The following is a 13,901-nucleotide window of genomic DNA, read 5'->3' as shown; positions in this document are numbered from 1 at the left end:
AGAGGGGAAAAAGGTTATTTGAGTCCGATGCCAATCAAATCTCTTTTGGCATCTTGGCAGTGTTTGCTGTGGTTCAGACGGTGACACAAGATGATAACGCTGCAGTTGGCCCAACAGCGTCGCAGTTCAACTGCACCGCCTGAAGGTTCGACAGATCAAGAGTCCAGGCCCCTTGTACCCATTTCAGTATCTAAAGTGGGAAGTTAAAGTGGTAATTTGTAAGATTATTTGGTTCAAAATCCAATATTTGATATTGATCCCATCTTCATTTAGCTAGCCAAGAAGCAGCCAATCCATGCATTTGCGTTGCATGCATATGCTGTTCTACACTATATGGTGAATTGTGGGACATGAAATGCAATGCACTCAACACAGATGATCTTATGGATTGCCCCGTTCTGTTTCCAAAATTAAACGAAACATCCGTGCCCCATCCCCAAAAGCACATCATCTGTACACATTTTTTCATACATTTTTAAATAAGTCTCCAGCAGGCGAAAGTCAGGCCAAGGTTAACTCTTGTTTTCATGCTTCTTACCAATGCAGCTCCCCATAAAAGTTTTGGTTTCCACGCGTCGTTTAAGTAAGGCGCAGAGAGTCACATTTGGCTTTGTCTTCAGCTTACCAAAAACAACACAGTACCACCCTCATAATAAACCCTTTGTCTGGTAGATGACAGTTTTGTTTTAGCAGCAAAGAGTGCCTGTTCAGTGTAGTAAAGATCGGAAATTGCTCCGCAAAATCCCACACAGTGTAGGTGTCGTATTAAAATAATTTGGATATGATTCACGATTCAAGATTCAAGATTCAAGATTCAAGATTCCTTGTTTTTCACATGGTGTAACACTTGTGCGGTGCAGTGAAAGGATATAGGGCAAACTCCAAAGGCTGAATGACTCCAGAGACAAATCATAACTTACCCCATCATTTTATTTGATTTTAACTCTTAACAGAAAAGGGAAATTTGTTACAACAACTCTTTACAACAGATCTGGATTCAATAAAAAAAATGGCTATAATAAAAGTTGTCCACATGTTTAATTCAAGGCAAAGTCTTCTACACAAATGGCTTCATTAGAACAGGAGTGGAGCACAACCTTGATGGAGGGTCAGCCATTACCCCACCCGGGTCACACGGCATCTCATCGGCTCATTTGGGGCAGCGCCGGCGACTTAGCCAACAACCACCTCTGCAGGCTCACTGACTTTGACTCGACATTCCAAGTTCTTTTTCCATAACGATGAGCGGTAACCATAGAGACTGTGTGATAAATCTCTATTCTTACATCTGTTGTAGGAGAAATATCATATTCGCCACAGCGCTTCAGAATGTCAACAAAAATTCACATTAAGCTGGCTGATGTGTACGTTTTACATAATAAAATGCAGCCGCGCGTGTGTGCGTGTGTGCGTGCGTGCGTGCGTGCGTGCGTGCGTGCGTGCGTGTGTGTGTGTGTGTGTGTGTGTGTGTGTGTGATGTAATATGACAAATGCTTTTGATTTTTAAACTGTCACCGTGTAAATTGTCCCGCTTCAGGATGTCGAATTGTGAGGTAATCATTTCCAAAACTTTGTGATGATATATATATATATATCATAAAGTGAGGGGCCTCAACTTCTTGTAGCTGTTCTCTTTTGTGTTTGCGTGACCGCACGTGTCATTACATTTAAATAACCTAACGAGAGTAGAGCATTATTGAATTATATAGTAGTTCTTCAATTAAATTTAGACTTAAGCCCATGAGTTGAGGGCCATGTTTGTGCATGAATGTATGTGTGTACTGTATGTGATCCGTGCTGAATCTTTGAATCAACAATTTCAGATCAGCAAAATCATTTAATTAAATATAATTTTAATTCCAATAGTCAGATTTGTAATGAATAACAGTTAATTGAACTGCATTTCTGTTATCCCTTTCCCTTTTTTTTTAATTAGCCATTTTTCCTGCTTTGTCTGCCGCTGCCTTTTGGCCGCGGTCCATGTTTTTGTACTGTAGTTCTTTGTGAATGTTTTTGGCTGCATTTAAGCAAGAGGTCAGCTGAGGCAGTGAGGACATATGCTTTTTTTTTCAACCAACATACGATGATAGGGCCTGGTTACCATAGAAACTAAACTGGGTTTTCTTTTTTTTTTTCCTTTTTTTCTTTCTATGGTTCATCCCTTGTAGGTGTTGCGCCATATCCAAGAGTCTCAGGAAGAGTGATAGAATTTTAAGGAGCTGTGGAGAAACGCACAAACAACAAATAGAAAGAGAGAGGGAGAGCGAAAGTCAGACGGAGGGAGCGGAAGATGGCGACGGCAGAAAAAAAGGAGAGTGCGGAGTTTGTCCTGAAGTTTCTCAAAGCACAGAAACTTGGCCAGACTGTTAAGGTTAACAAAACCACTCGCAGGGGGACACACACACACACACACACACACACACACACACACACACACACACACACACACACACACACACACACACACACACACACACTCATTCCCTAACACACAGAGAGCTCATCGTACTGTAAGTAGTTACCATGGATACCACATGGTGAGGCATGGGAAGTACATGTGGTCTATCTCTCATGTGGGAGATGGTCCTGTATTTATAGAAACACTGCAATATTGTCGATGAGAGGTAGCGTTATGAGTAAGTTATGAGTTATGTTTAGACATAACTCATAGTGCATGATGTGTAATACAACTAAGTTACATGATGGGATAATGATGGCAATAAGATAAGATAACACATTCTAATACCTAACACTCTTCTAACGTTTCTAATATCCACCTATCTATCTATCTATCTATCTATCTATCTATCTATCTATCTATCTATCTATCTATCTATCTATCTATCTATCTATCTATCTATCTATCTATCCATCTATCCATCTATCCATCTATCCATCTATCCATCTATCCATCTATCCATCTATCTATCTATCCATCTATCTATCTATCCATCTATCTATCTATCTATCTATCTATCTATCTATCTATCTATCTATCTATCTATCTATCTATCTATCTATCTATCTATCTATCTATCTATCTATCTATCTATCTATCTATCTATCTATCTATCGATCTATCGATCTATCTATCTATCTATCTATCGATCTATCTATCTATCTATCTATCTATCCATCTATCTATCTATCTATCTATCTATCTATCTATCTATCTATCTATCTATCTATCTATCTATCTATCTATCTATCTATCTATCTATCTATCTATCTATCTATCTATCTATCTATCTATCTATCTATCTATCTATCTAATATCTATCTATCTATCTAATATCTATCTATCTATCCATCGATCTATCGATCTATCCATCTATCTATCCATCCATCCATCCATCTATCTATCCATCCATCTATCCATCTCTATCTATATGTCTATCAATTTATCTTCGTATCTTTGACTTTGCATACCTGCTGTCTTTCCTCATTTCTTTCATACCCTCATTTCTTCTATTCATTCTCTCTCATACCTCTTTTTTCTCCCTGCCTTCTGTTGTGACTTCTACTTTCTCTGTCCATGTCACTGCCACTCTGTGCTATACAAAGTAAAACAAAATTGAAAGGCTTTCACTGCATGTACGGCCTACAAAAACATTCCCCCCGGTCCAGTAAACTGAGAAGCCCCCGTTTACTCAAAGGCCAGTGTGGTTTGGAAACTTCCTTGGCAACTGCAGTTCGTACTCAGTCGCCCTCGAGGCTGCATTAAACAAAAAAGAGAATGTAATGCAATATAATGTGTGTGTGTGTGTGTGTGTGTGTGTGTGTGTGTGTGTGTGTGTCCGCCTATGTGTTTAGCCGAGTTAATTAAATCGTATTTTGTTGAATAATGAACTCATTAACACACACTCCTACTCCAGTTTTACGTGATCAAAAACCCGTCGGACCTCGTCCTCTTATCGTTGGAACTTAATCGTACCTCCCCAATCGACATAATTGAGTTGTTTTTTTCCCTTCTGGCATATGAGGTGAATTGTTCTCCTGGAATGAGGCGCACCCAATTACAGTACTTTGTTATCACTGCATCAGTTTAATCTCGATTCAAACCCCGGTGCTGACGAATCGTACTATGAGTTTACACTTGTGGGAATGTTGTCGACTGAAATAACTCTTCTTCTCACTTGGGAGCGTTCACCGGACACGAGTGTAGGAGCGTAAAGACCGTTGACAGAGCGATTCTGCAAATAAAGCAGCTGGGATGAAGCCGCAACTGCACATCCGGGAACAGGAAGTAAGTAAATATTGTCTGACAGAATGGGCTGGCGGTCACGTTTTAGTTTTCCATTCACAGACCTTGCACTGAAAAAGTCCAATTAAAGTTAAGGTAACAACTTAAGATGTAAAATATGGAGATGGAGGATTTTTTTTTTTACATTGATCAAATGACTCCAATCCAATCATTTCTATTTTTGTTTTCAGTGTTTTGTTGAGCTGTTCAGATTGGCAATACCGTTCAACTGCTTGCTCAGTTTTAATGACAACAAAGTTGAGGCATTTCTGCTGGTCACAACAAAACACACACAGAGGCAGTGACGGACTGGGATCAAATAACAGCCTGGCATTTGCAACAGAGAGGCCCTATTTGCAAACTCAACACCAACTCCACCCAAATGTTAACATGAAAAGCTTGAGATAGGGATTTACCAGATAAAACTGCGTGTGTCGAGCGCCAGCTATCCTGAGGGAAACTTTGTCGGGAACCAGCTACTAGATGGTGCCATTAGTTATTCGTCCCGACGTCCAGGTTGGGCGGCCAATTTACATATCAGCAGTGGCATACGATTTGTTTGAACGTTGGGGGGGGCACATTAAGCGGGGGTCTGGGTGTCCTCCCCCAGGAAGATTTAAGAGTCAAACACTTCATTTCCTGCATTCCGGTGAATTGTTATGCACCAATATGTGCCTTTTCTGCATCAGTTTATGGTGGAAATGTGTGTATTTATGTAAAGGAAAGCTGCCTGCACAGCACACCTCGTGCACGACAGCACACACACACAGCACCACTGACAGGTTGTGATCGCTGTCACAGTGATCATGTAATGAACATCAGGTCCAGGTAGGCTACCTACTGTAAATGATCAGTAGCTACAATATTTAGAAAAATGAGCACCACTACTGAAGGGCACTCGGTGATCCTTGCGCTTCGTGAAGTCAGGCACAATGCGCCCTATGTCCAACTTCTTCGCCCGGTCACTTACAATTGACAACATGACCAATCCACTCAGTCTATCCTGTCCCATTGTGCTCCTCATTAAGTGCTTGGCAGTCCCGACGGTGACGGGACGGGGAAACTGTTGACAAGTGATTGAAGATGACGTACAGATTTTTTTGGCAGTTGTTGATTACGCAGTATGTATTACCTGGCATACATTCGGAGGCGATTCACTCCTACATTTGCCTGTTGTAACGTGACCGTGCAAATACTAAAAACGACTCATGTAACACAACATTTCAAAATTATTTTAAAAATGTTGTGGTTTTATTTGAGTCATGACTCAAATTGTTGCAAACACTCAAATGCTGAAGGTGACATTGTATCAGCGCTCAAAGCAATTATTATATTAATAATACCAGTACATGTTATGGGCCCAGCCACCCGACATGCCAAGGGACCACGCAGTCTACTCGGGCTGGACCGGCCCATATTAGGGCGACCCTTCTGGCATTTGCCCAATTGCCAGATGGCCAATCCATCACTGCACTGAGGTGAGCGAGGGAAGAGGGATATTTCTTTCTTTTAGCACGGAATCACGTCAGAAAAGCAGTGGATCGTTAGGTCCGTCATCCAAATTAGGCGGTGAGCCAGTCGACAAGTCAGTCGGTTACATAATCAACCAGAAAGTCAGTGAGAGTCACAGATTCAGCGAGAGAGGACATTCCCAGCGAGGGAGTGTGACTTTTAATCCTGAGCACTCGTGTCATCAACGCAGACAGAGAAGGCACGCAAACTACAAATAGAGGAATGAATACACACACACACACAAACACACACACACACACACACACACACACACACACAGTATCTGAAATCCCTAGATGCTTAAAAACAGTGGTGGAAGACGTACTCTCTACTCTAGATCTTTTACATCAGTAAAACTAGAAAGACCCAGACACAAATCGTCTCCAGCAAAAATGAAAGCACTGTAACACTGACATTTCAACTTAAGTAAAAGTATACAAGTACTCCAAAATGTACTTAAAGTATTAAAAGTAAAAGTACAGTACTTGTCATTTCCAGTGTCCTGATAAAACAGAGCCTACTAAGTACTACTAGGTGAGTGCTCATGCATATACTGATTAGTATAACCATTTGTAACATGAGTAACTACAGTAACTAACACAGTAACTGTATAATGTAGTAGAGTAAACAAGTACAGATATTTGCTTTGATATGTAAAAAGTCAAAGTTGAAAGCCTCTCAAACTCAATATGCTGTACATTAGTTCAGATACTTAAAAAATGTTCTTAAGTACAGCAACTAGTACACACACACACACACACACACACACACACACACACACACACACACACACACACACACACACACACACACACACACACACACACACACACACACACACACACACACACACCACAGGCACACCACAGGCACAAGCAGGTCAAAGAATGTGAAAGTAAGTGCGCGGACGCTCCAAGGCGAACAGGAATCATGCTTGACCAGGCGGGTCATGCTGGTGGATCTGGGACACGGTTCTCCTCTTAAGCCTGAATGATGTGCAGCCCCAGATCACCATCCAGCAACGGTGGAGCGCCTACTCCACTCCATCGCTGAGAAGGAAATTTTAAAGAAAAACCCTGAGATTTACAGGGCTCTTTTTTGTGTCTGAGTGAGTCTGCTTGTTTTGGATCAGTGATGGAAAGTACTTCATTACTGTCTGTGTCCGTACCGACTTCTGTTTTGACTTTCGACTTGTACTCCGTTACATTTACAATTACATTTCACAGTCCCATTCATTTAGATTTTTTTTTGTGCATATAAGGATGTATATTTATATACAGTATATTCAATTCAAGCCAAATCACACAAATAAGGGACTTGACCCATAAAACTGTTTATTTAGTATTAGTCATCAATGATAACACACTCTACTTTTAAATCCAGGCTCAGGCAACATTTATACTGTACATTCAACTATATTTTTGCTTTTCAGTGAAAAATCTGCCTGTTTTCAATTGCACTTCGACCTTTTATCTGTGTCATTGTGTAATTTTGTGTAGTAACAATCATACTTTTTTTGAGTCCTTCAGATCCATGTGGGTGCGGATTCGAGTCCTGCTGTGTTTAATTGTGTAAGCCTGTTTGTAAGTTGCACTTGAAGGTTATCCGTTTTTAGCTTTTTATTTATATGGTTTTATTATCCTTTGCTTTCATAAAACAGTCTTTTGTATGTTACGTAAAGCACTTTGAATTGCCCTTGGGTGTAAAATGTGCCGAACAAAAAAAACTTTCCTGGACTTCATTTTTAAATGGTAAAGGACCTGATGAGATAATTTTGGTATTGCTGATTCTTAGTGCAGGTGTAATGTAGTACAGTGGTGGGAAATAGTGATGGTTTAAGCGTTATAAAAGAGAGCTTTACTGCTGAAGCAAAGACTAAAAATTCCTTCCGCAGCTTCTACAGGAAAATAAATACACAACTTAAAATACAAGGTCTGCTGAAAGTCTCAAACTCAAAGGGGCATATATATATATAAAAAAAGAAATAAAACTGCATTTGACCCATGGGAAGAGTTGAAAGATCTTTACAGGCTCCAACACATGCTGACACCATTTACGCAATTTGTCTGGGAGCCGGGAGGATTGCGGTTAAATGAATAACTGGGACCTGAGGGACAGCTAATGTGGAAAGTTCCTCCTGGAGAACTCAGACTTATCTACGGGAAAACATGGGCATCGTAGTATAGCTATTGCCTTGGATGCACTGTGCGGCTCCATGGGAAAACTACAAATTCACATCCATGACCCCCTAACTAACCTCACTGACACCCATTAAATTTGTTAGATGGAATGTGAGAGGTTTGGGCTCACCTGCTAAATGCAGCAAAATCCTAAGTCACCTCACCAGGATGAACTCCAGCTTCTGTCTACTGCAAGAAACTCACCCCACTTCATCCAAGCACCTCAAACTCAAAGCTAAATGGGTAAAAGTATAAAAGTAATAAAAGTATCCCATATCAGAATAAAACCACAAGATCAGACACAGAAGGGTGTTACATAATGATTAACAGAATTTTAGGAAACATCACAGCTAATATTTATGGCCCCAATGAGGACGACCCAAATTTCTTTCACAATATCTATCCAAAACTCTTATAATTCTCTGACTCAATTATTATACTGGGAGGCGGCTTCAACACAGCACTTGATCCAAGGTTTGAGCGTTCACAAACCAGAAATAATCGCAAGCCCTGGCGTTCGTCTGACACTATCAAACAATATATGACTGATCTTGCTCTTAGCGATTGTTGGCGATCAACTAATCCACATAATAGACAATACAAGTATTATTCACCACCCCACAAAAGCTTCTCTAGAATTGACTTTTTCTTGACAAGTAACTCTGTAATGCCCAAAATCACTAATCCTGAAATCCACCCGATGGTAATCTCTGATCACGGGTCGATTAGTTTCAACCTCATAAATAAAACCAACCAGCGTCACTTTCACAGATAAAGAATTGAACCATTTATTTTCCAGAGAAAGGACTTCCTTCATTGAACTGAATGACTCTCCCGAAATATCATCATCCTTACTCTGGGAAAAGGCTAAGGCAGTTCTGAGAGGTTATTTAGTTCTCCGATCACAAGAAAAAGAAAAAATTCCATAAGAAACTTGAGCAATGATTAAAAGACTTGCACTCGCAACAATCCCACTCAGCTACTGACTAAATCCGAAATGAGATCCGGACAATTTCATCTCAAATTGATAATATTACCCATCAAAAGACAAAATTCCTCACACAACAATCAAGAGCAAAATATTTGGAATTCAATGACAAATCAGGTGAATTTCTTGACAAGCATTTGAAACGCGAGACAAATCCCTTATTTCAGCCATCAAAGATCTACAGGGTAGGATAACATAAACTCCGCATGACATTAATAACATATTCAGAGTCTTTTATAATAAGCTATTTCACTCAGATAATGAATCAAATATCAAACATTAACTCATTCCTTGATGTTATCGACCTCCCTAAACTTTCCACAAAGCAGGCTACCACATTAGATCAACCAGTTACTCCAGAAGAACTCAGGAAAGCTCTCTTCTCTATGCCCAACAATAAATCACCTGGATCAGATGGCTACCCAGTGGAATTCTATAAACACTTCTGGCCACTTATATCCCCATTATTCATCAGAATGGTTACAGGGATTAAGTCACCACCATGCCGCCGCACATGAATACTGCTCCCATTTTGGTTTTGCTTAAACCCAATAAGGACCTAACCCTCACCTCCAATTATAGACCTATAAGCCTTATTAATTGATTTAAAGATTATAAGTAAAACACTAACCAACAGAATTGAAAAAGTGATTATATTTATAATTCACCCAGACCAAACAGGCTTTGTCAATGGCAGACAGTCATCCAGCAATATGTGCCGTTTATTCAGTCTGATCGGCATTTCTCAAAGGAACAACTTAAGTACTGTTATTGCCTTTTTACATTAGATGCCGAAAAAGCATTTGACAGAGTAAATTGGACATATCTCTTTTTCACCCTCAACAAATTTAGCTTTGGAGAGTCATTCATTTAATGGTTTAGAATCCTGTACAACTCACTGCTTCTGTCATCACCAGTGCTCACACTTGACAGCGTTTCACTCTACAACGCCACAGAAGACAAGGATGTCCGCTCTCCCCTTTACTATTCACCATCTTTATTGAACCCCTCGCAGCGGCCATCCATCAAAACAGTAATATCATTGGCAAACAAACAGAAAACTCTGTTCACAAAATCCGTTTGTATTCAGACGATATTTTGTTGTATTTACGGAACCCAATATCATCCCTACCGGGATAACTGTTCAATCTTATATCTAAATTCTCAGCTATATCAGACTATTCAATAAACTGGACTAAAACCACGGTCTTAACACTCCAGTGGGGAGGACTGAAATGCTGTAACCCAGAAACTTGCCTTAACCATCACAACAGGCATCATAAGATACCTTGGTATTGATATCTCTACCAATCTGTCAGATTTGTGCTTTACTTTACTCAATTGCTCAAATCCATTGAAGAAGACCTCACTCGATGGAGCAACCTACCCATCTTACTAATTGGTAGGATAGCAGCAGTGAAAATGAATATACTACCAAAAATAAACCATGTATTTTCAGTGACCCCAACAGTACATTGGTTGAATACTCTAGAATCAATGATCAATAAATTCTATTGGAAATACAAGAGACTGAGGATTAAACTAGCAATACTACAGAAAAACAAAGACTGTGGAGGCCTAGCAGCCCCAAACTTCAGATACTACTAATTAGCGAACCAGCTTCAATTTATAATTAAATGGTTACAAACAGAGCAACAATTGGGCCATGGATGGCGAGACATTGAACAAACAAGATGTCAGGAGTTATCAACATCTGATCTCCCATTTCTTACTGAATCAATAAGGAAACATAGTTGATTTAAAAACCCATTTATCGCAACAACTCTGTCAGCAAGACAAGGAATTATTCATCTGGAACACATTTTTGAACACAATTAGCTTATATCCTTCCCAACATTAACCCAAAAGTATAATATTGGTGGCCACAGCTTCCTTGAATTCCTTCAATTACAGCAGTCTCTAACAGTTAAAATCAAATTGACAAACAACATCTTACTACCACCTCCGATGATTGAACATCTTACTCATATACTGTAGGTCATTAAAAAAAAAAATCCCATTTCCAGAATATACAAACTTTTATTAAAAACAGATGACACTTTATCTTTACCTACCATGGAATGGGAAAGAGACCTTGCTCTTTCCACCGATATCAACCTGTGGAAGCTTATTTGCAATAACACCTGTTCTATGACCTGCAATTCCAAAATGTAACTCATCCAATATAAGATTCTACACAAAGCTCATATCACCCAACACAAAATGTTCAAAATGGGTTTTGTGGATAAAGACGTTTGCTCTCACTGTTACCTTAATACCTGAGATGGTTACTTTCATGCCATCTGGCTTTGTCCACCTATCCAAACAGTGGTGTGGGATGGTGTGGTTTGAGCAGCCACACCTGACGTAGGACTTGGTAATTGATAGGTTATGGGTAGGAGCCCATGTCATGACATGCTTCTATCTGCTCCTGGTCTAATTCCAACCGGCCAACTCTCTACAATAAACTGGTGTTTCCAACTTCATTTTCTGTGTCTCTGTGCCGGAGTTCCCTGAAATGCCACTTGGGTGGCGAGTGGTAGACGAAACTGCCACACAAACATTCTGGACCAACATCACCAAGAAGCTACTAACCCTTCTGGGTTCATTTAATGAAATATGGGCTACTTTTTTCACTGACATAACTCCATCCATTAATACTTGAGTCTTCCGAAGTCGGGGCAATGTCATGGTGTTGAGGGTGGGGGTGTCCCTGGTCTAACCATGGCTGTACGGTTGTGTAGGTGCCCAGCAGCTGTGGGGACGTCCGTGGCGCTTAGTCCTGTGGTCATGGGGGGGCCCGGGGCCCCAAGGGGGTGTTAGGGGGGCCGGGTGGTGGTGATCCTGGAGGGTGCCTGAGACTGGCGTCTGTCTGTAGGTTTGAGGTGTGGATGTGGGTTTGAGGTTCGGGTTGGGGGCGGGGGGTGCGCATTGTGGGTTCGGGTCTTGGCCCCGTGGTTGGCAGGTCAGCACGCCGCTGGGGTCGCCCGCCCTGTGGACAGAGTGGTGGGGCTGGTTAGGGATTCTGTCTGGTCCTGTGAGCTGGGCAGGGACCTGATCCTTGCTGGGTTTGCTTGAAGCAGGGCTCCCCATAGGGTCTCCTTCAGTGGGGGGCGAACTCCTTGTTTCACCGGGCTGCCTGGGAACCTGTCCTCTGGCGCTCTCGGTGCGTGGGGCACTCGTCCGGGGGGAAGCGCAGCTTGGGCCACTCTGCACCCGTGGCTGGTCACTGAAGGTCGGGTGCTTCCAGGTATGGGAGGTGGCCATGCTATGGCGTGGTCGGGTCCGGGGCGAGGGTCCTAGTGGCTGCTCCCGGTCCTGCTGCGCCCCTGCGTTGATCTGGTTACGCTTCTCCTATCTCTCCCAGTGCCAAACAAACTCAGACTCATGTGGGGGTGATGTGCCGGCGGTCGTGATCTTGCCAGTCTCACTCCTATCCAGACGTGCTTCTCGCCCATCCCTAAATTTTAATTTAATTCATATTAGCTAAGAACACATACGCTCGCACACAAATCCTTCTCCAAACAACACTCCACAAGACCCCTCCCTCTAGGGCTGGAGGGGTGCGAGTGATTGGGTTAGACTTGCTTGGAGAACTTGCATCCACACACCCTGCAATTTTAACTGCAATTGCCAACAGCACACATTGAGCACTGGGATTTTCCGGGGTGGCGGGTCGCTGGTGGGTTGGTGTGGGGGCGTGGTTGGCCAGGGGGCGGCCAGGTCGGCCCTCTGCTGGCTGGGCTCGAGTCCTGTTGGCTAGCGCCTGGTGGTTTCTGGTGTGCTGCGGAGAGCGCAGCGGGGCTGTGGAGAGTGCGGTGGGTGTGGGTTGGGGTGTGGGGGGCGGCTGTCGGCCTTTGCAACTGCTGTGCAGCTTCTCTGCGGTGGGTGCCGGGGCCGACTCTTATTTTATTTTAATTTTTAATTTTTTATAATTTTTTTTCATACTTATCTTTGCCTTGTTATTTTATCTTTTTATGCCCCCTACGTAGTTGTTGCCTGTCATGCCCTAAAAATTTCATTGTACTGAATGACCTTGTGTTGTGCTTTAAACTTGACTAATAAAACACTTTGAACTTTGAACTTTGCCTCATCATTTATTATGATTTCTCTTGTTGAGAAAAGACGGCAAAGAACAACGCAACACCCCCCACCAATCAAACACACAGCGGCCTAGTCTAATCTTTGGTTTTATCCCTGATTAAAACCATGAGCGCACCTCATCTAAAAGTGATCCATTGTTGATGGTTCATATATGATTCAAATCATATTCAAATCATATTCATTACATAACTTGTGTTTTAAGTAAAAAGAGGCCAGAGTTGAAGGATTATGTTGCATAATCAGTCTTCCCATTTTGATGCTGTCAAAAAAGAAATCCTATATTTTCCTCTCGGCACATGAATTATAGATAAATTGACTCTGATATGATTTAATGAAAAAGTAACATGCTGGGAGGGAGAGAAACTTCTGTAGCCTATTTAGAAAATAAGAGACTGCACAGCACAGAGTGTAGACAAATAATGTGGATATGGATTCGACCAAATACCCCTGTATGAATCTAAATAACTCATTTTTTCAATTGTTGATTCAGATGTGGGGTTGCATCTCTCACAAGTTTGGGATTTGAGTAAGAGATGGTGTGAGCAAATAGGTTTCAATTAAATTTTTACTTCAATAAATTACAAAAGATAACAGCTCAACAGGAAATGCAAGCTGTGCAAAATTGTTAAATTCTTATTTTTAATTCATTTGTGGCGTCCACGCTTATGTGATAGTTGTGGCCATGGTCTAAACTGTCACTGGGAGCCCAACTTTTTTGAGCAATACTAGAAAAGAAGGAAGAAAAATGATGCAATTTCGTCAGTTGTGTGGTGAAACAAAAGTACAACCATGTCAGCCCAGCTGGAGTAGTGGACTGTGACAGTGTGGCATCTGCCTTTGTTCTACGTCTGTGGGTTTAGTGGGTTTGGAGACA

This window comes from Zeus faber (assembly GCF_960531495.2).
Source record: "Zeus faber genome assembly, chromosome: 14".
Classification (NCBI taxonomy): domain Eukaryota; kingdom Metazoa; phylum Chordata; class Actinopteri; order Zeiformes; family Zeidae; genus Zeus; species Zeus faber.
The sequence above is the reverse complement of the archived record's forward strand: the minus strand, read 5'-3'. Positions refer to the sequence as shown.